The sequence below is a fragment of the Arachis hypogaea genome, chromosome 10 (genome assembly GCF_003086295.3).
Source record: "Arachis hypogaea cultivar Tifrunner chromosome 10, arahy.Tifrunner.gnm2.J5K5, whole genome shotgun sequence".
NCBI classification, from domain to species: domain Eukaryota; kingdom Viridiplantae; phylum Streptophyta; class Magnoliopsida; order Fabales; family Fabaceae; genus Arachis; species Arachis hypogaea.
The window spans coordinates 43325181-43330971 of NC_092045.1; the positions used below are offsets into that span (position 1 = coordinate 43325181).

At 40.3% G+C, this 5791-nt stretch overlaps 1 non-coding gene across 1 annotated transcript; it reads right to left on the reverse strand.

The window, feature by feature from the left end:
- Positions 1 to 1393: 1393 nt before the first annotated feature.
- LOC112719104 (small nucleolar RNA R71) lies at positions 1394 to 1501 on the reverse strand. The gene has a single exon (XR_003161420.1). It is a non-coding gene; the product is annotated as a small nucleolar RNA R71 (small nucleolar RNA).
- Positions 1502 to 5791: the final 4290 nt, after the last annotated feature.

The window sequence follows — 5791 nt, forward strand, 5'->3', positions numbered from 1 at the left end:
AATTGGACAGAAAAAGCTGGGCGTTCAAAACGCCCAGTGAAGAAGGACAGACTGGCGTTTAAACGCCAGCCAGGGTACCTGGTTGGGCGTTTAACGCCCAAAAGGGTAGCATTTTGGGTGTTAAACGCCAGAATATGCACCATTCTGGGCGTTTAACGCCAGGATGGCTAGAAGGGAAGATTTTGTTTTCAAATCAAACATTTTTTTTAAGTTTTCAAAATCTTTTCAAAATCAAATCTTTTTCAAATCAATTTTTCAATCAAATCTTTTTCAAAACCAATTTCTTTCCATTTTTAGAGATACTTACTATCAATTAATGATTTGATTCAACATTTCAAGTATGTTACCTTTTCTGTTGAGAAAGGTTTAATGTTTGAATCATATCTTTTCTTGATAGCCAAGTTTTTTTTAATTTTCAAAATCAAATCTTTTTAAAATGTTTTTCAAATCATATCTTCTCAATCACATTTTTTTTAAAACTAATCATATCTTCTTAACCACATCTTTTTCAAAATAGTTTTCAATCAAATCTTCTTGATTTCTAATTTCAAAATCTTTTTCAAAAATCACTTGATTTCTTTTCCATTTTCATTTTCGAAAATTAAGTAATGTTTTTCAAAAGAATGTTTTCAAATTTTCTACTTAATTTTCGAAAATCACTTCCCTCCTTCTCACATCCTTCTATTTATGGACTAACACTATCCCTTGATGCAAAATTCGAACTCCATCTTCTTTGTTAAGTTCGAATTTTCTACTTCTGTCTTCTACTCTTCTTTTCCTCTGACACCTAAAGGAATCTCTATACTGTGACATAGAGGATTCCACATTTTCTTGTTCTCTTCTCTCTCATATGAGCAGGAGCAAAGACAAAGGCATTCTTGTTGAGGCAGATCCTGAACCTGAAAGGACCTTGAAGAGAAAGCTCAGAGAAGCCAAAGCACAACTCTCTTTAGAGCACCTAACCGAATTCTTCAAGGAAGGAGAACACATGGCAGCCGAAAACAACAACAATGCCAACAATGCAAGGAAGGTGTTGGGTGACTTTACTGCACCTACTCCCGATTTCTATGGGAGAAGCATCTCTATCCCTGCCATTGGAGCAAACAACTTTGAGCTTAAGCCTCAATTAGTTTCTCTAATGCAACAGAATTGCAAGTTCCATGGACTTCCATTGGAAGATCCTCATCAGTTTTTAGCTGAGTTCTTGCAAATCTGTGACACAGTCAAGACTAATGGGGTTGACCCTGAGGTCTATAGACTGATGCTATTCCCTTTTGCTGTAAGAGACAGAGCTAGAACATGGTTGGACTCTCAACCTAAAGAAAGCCTGGACTCTTGGGAAAAGCTAGTCAATGCCTTCTTGGCAAAGTTCTTTCCACCTCAAAAATTGAGTAAGCTCAGAGTGGAAGTCCAAACCTTCAGACAGAAGGAAGGAGAATCCCTCTATGAAGCTTGGGAAAGATACAAAAAATTAATCAGAAAGTGCCCTTCTGATATGCTTTCTGAATGGAGCATCATAGGTATTTTCTATGATGGTCTCTCTGAACTGTCCAAGATGTCTTTGGATAGCTCTGCTGGAGGATCTCTTCATCTGAAGAAGACGCCTACTGAAGCTCAAGAACTAATTGAAATGGTTGCAAATAACCAATTCATGTACACTTCTGAAAGAAATCCTGTGAACAATGGGACTAGTCAGAAGAAAGGAGTTCTTGAGATTGACACTCTGAATGCCATATTGGCTCAGAACAAAATATTGACCCAACAAGTCAATATGATTTTTCAAAGTCTGTCTGGGATGCAAAATGCACCAAGCAGTACTAAGGAAGCTTCATCTGAGGAAGAAGCTTATGATCCTGAGAACCCTTCAATAGAAGAGGTGAATTACATGGGAGAACCCTATGGAAACACCTACAATCCTTCATGGAGGAATCATCCAAATCTTTCATGGAAGGATCAACAGAGACCTCAACAAGGTTTCAACAACAATAATGGTGGAAGAAACAGGTTTAGCAATAGCAAGCCTTTCCCATCATCTTCTCAGCAACAGACAGAGAGTTCTAAGCAGAATAACTCTGACTTAGCAACAATGGTCTCTGATCTAATCAAAACCACTCAAAGTTTCATGACTGAAACAAGGTCCTCCATCAGAAATTTGGAAGGACAAGTGGGTCAGCTGAGCAAGAAAATTACTGAACTCCCTCCTAGTACTCTTCCAAGCAATACAGAGGAAAATCCAAAAGGAGAGTGCAAGGCCATCAACATGGCCGAATTTTGGGAGGAAGAAGAGGCAGTGAACGCCACTGAGGAAGGCCTCACTGGACGTCCACTGACCTCCAATGAGTTCCCCAATGAGGAACCATGGGAATCTGAGGCTCAAACTGAGACCATAGAGATTCCATTGGACTTACTTCTGCCATTCATGAGCTCTGATGAGTATTCTTCCTCTGAAGAGGATGAGTATGTCACTGAAGAGCAAGTTGCTAAATACCTTGGAGCAATCATGAAGCTAAATGACAAGTTATTTGGAAATGAGACTTGGGAGGTTGAACCCCCTTTGCTCACCAAAGAACTGGATGACTTGTCTAGGCAGAAACTGCCTCAAAAGAGACAGGACCCTAGGAAGTTTTCTATACCTTGTACCATAGGCATCATGACCTTCAAGAAGGCCTTGTGTACTTAGGGTCAAGTGTAAACCTCATGCCCCTCTCTGTAATGGAGAAATTAGGGATCTTTGAGGTGCAAGCTGCAAAAATCTCACTAGAGATGGCAGACAACTCAAGAAAACAAGCCTATGGACTTGTAGAGGATGTTCTGGTAAAGGTTGAAGACCATTACATCCCTACTGATTTCATAGTCCTAGAGACTGGGAAGTGCATGGATGAGTCCATCATCCTTGGCAGGCCCTTCCTAGCCACTGCAAAGGTTGTGATTGATGTTGATAGAGGAGAGTTGATCATTCAAGTGAATGAAGAATCCTTGGTGTTTAAGGCCCAAGGATATCCCTCTGTCATCATGGAGAGGAAGCATGAAGAGCTTCTCTCAAAACAGAGCCAAACAGAGCCCCCACAGTCAAACTCTAAGTTTGGTGTTGGGAGGCCACAACCAAACTCTAAGTTTGGTGTTGAACCCCCACATTCAAACTCTAAGTTTGGTGTTGGGAGGTTCCAACATAGCTCTGAGCATTTCTGAGGCTCCATGAGAGTCCTCTGTCAAGCTACTGACATTAAAGAAGCGCTTGTTGGGAGGCAACCCAATGTTATATTTTATCTATTTTATTTTGTTATTTTCTTTTTTTTTTTTTGTAGGTTGATGATCATAAGAAGTCACAAAATCAATGAAAAAAGCAAAAACAGAATGAAAAACAGGAAGAAAAATAGCACACCCTGGAGGACGCACCCACTGGCGTTTAAACGCCAGTGAGGTTAGCTGTTGGGCGTTTAACGCCCAGTCTGGCACCATTCTGGGCGTTTAACGCCAGAAAGGGGCACCAGACTGGCGTTAAACGCCAGAGAAGGGCAAGAAGCTGGCGTTAACGCCAGAAATGGGCACCAGCCCGGCGTTTAACGCCAGAATTGGCTCAAAATGTGATTTTGAGTGCCATTTGGTGCAGGGATGACTTTTCCTTGACACCTCAGGATCTGTGGACCCCACAGGACCCCCACCTACCCTACCACTCTCTCTCCTCTTCCCCAAAAATCCTTCACCTATCAAATCCCATCTTTCTCTTCACCACTCACATCCATCCTTCATAAAACCCCACCTACCTCACCATTCAAATTCAAACCACTTTCCCACCCAAACCCACCCTCAAATGGCCGAACCCTACCCTTCCCCTTCTCCTATATATACCCTCCTTCACTCCTTCATTTTCACACAACATACACACCACTTCTCCCCTTCTTGGCCGAAAATTATAGCCATTCCCTTTCCCCTCATTTCTTCTTCTTCTACTCTCTTCTTTTGCTCGTGGACGAGCAAACATTTTAACTTTGGTGTGGTAAAAGCATTGCTTTTTGTTTTTCCATAACCATTTATGGCATCCAAGGCCGGAGAAACCTCTAGAAAGAGGAAAGGGAATGCAAAGGCTTCCACCTCCGAGTCATGGGAGATGGAAAGATTCATCTCAAGGGTGCATCAAGACCACTTCTATGAAGTTGTGGCCTTGAAGAAGGTGATCCCCGAGGTCCCTTTTTCACTCAAAAAGAGTGAATATCCGGAGATCCGACATGAGATCCGAAGAAGAGGTTGGGAAGTTCTTACCAACCCCATTCAACAAGTCGGAATCTTGATAGTTCAAGAGTTCTATGCCAATGCGTGGATCACCAAGAACCATGACCAAAGTGTAAACCCGAATCCAAAGAATTATCTTACTATGGTTCGGGGGAAATACTTGGATTTTAGTCCGAAAAGTGTAAGGTTGGCATTCAACTTGCCTATGATGCAAGGAGATGAACATCCTTACACTAGAAGGGTCAACTTTGATCAAAGGTTGGACCAAGTCCTCACAGTCATATGTGAAGAGGGCACCCAATGGAAGAGAGATTCAAGAGGAAAGCCGGTTCAATTAAGAAGGCATGACCTCAAGCCCGTGGCTAGAGGATGGTTAGAGTTTATACAACGCTCAATCATTCCCATTAGCAACCGGTCCGAAGTTACCATAGACCGGGCTATCATGATCCATAGCATCATGATTAGAGAAGATCAAAGAATCATGAGGGAGGAGCAACAAAGACAAGGAAGAGACATTGAGGAGCTCAAGCACTCCATAGGATCTTCAAGAGGAAGAAAGAGCCGCCATCACTAAGGTGGACCCGTTCTTTGATTTCCTTGTTCTTTATTCTTCTGTTTTTCGAATTTTATGCTTATGTTTATCCATGTTTGTGTCTTGTGATCATTAGTGTCTTAGTGTCTATGCCTTAAAGTTATGAATGTCCTATGAATCCATCACCTCTCTTAAATAAAAACGTGCTTAATTGAAAAGGAAGAATTGCATGAATTTTGAATTTTATAACAGTTTAATTATTTTGATGTGGTGGCAATATTTTTGTTCTCTGAATGTATGTTTAAACAGTGCATATTTATCTTGAATTTGTGGTTCATGAATGTTGGCTCTTGAAAGAATGATGAAGAAGGAGACATGTTACTGAGGATCTGAAAAATCATAAAAATGATTCTTGAAGTAAGAAAAAGCATTTCAAAAAAAAAATATAGAAATAAGAGTTGTGATCCAAGGCAAATAAGAGTGTGCTTAAGAACCCTGGACACCTCTAATTGGGGACTTTAGCAAAGCTGAGTCACAATCTGAAAAGGTTCACCCAATTATGTGTCTGTGGCATGTATGTATCCGGTGGTAATACTGGAAGACAGAGTGCTTTGGGCCACAGCCAAGACTCAATAAGTAGCTTTGTTCAAGAATCATCATACTTTACTAGGAGAATCATTAACACTATCTGGATTCTAAGTTCCTAAAGAAGCCAACCATTCTGAATTTCAAAGGATAGAGTGAGATGCCAAAACTATTCAGAGGCAAAAAGCTAAAAGCCCCGCTCATCTAATTAATACTGATCTTCACAGATGTTTTTGGAATTCATTGCATATTTTCTTCTTTTTATATTATTTGATTTTCAGTTGCTTGAGGACAAGCAACAATTTAAGTTTGGTGTTGTGATGAGCGGATAATTTGTATGCTTTTTGGCATTGTTTTTAGTATGTTTTTGGTATGATATAGTTAGTTTTTAGTATATTTTTATTAGTTTTTAGTTAAAATTCACTTTTCTGGACTTTACTATGA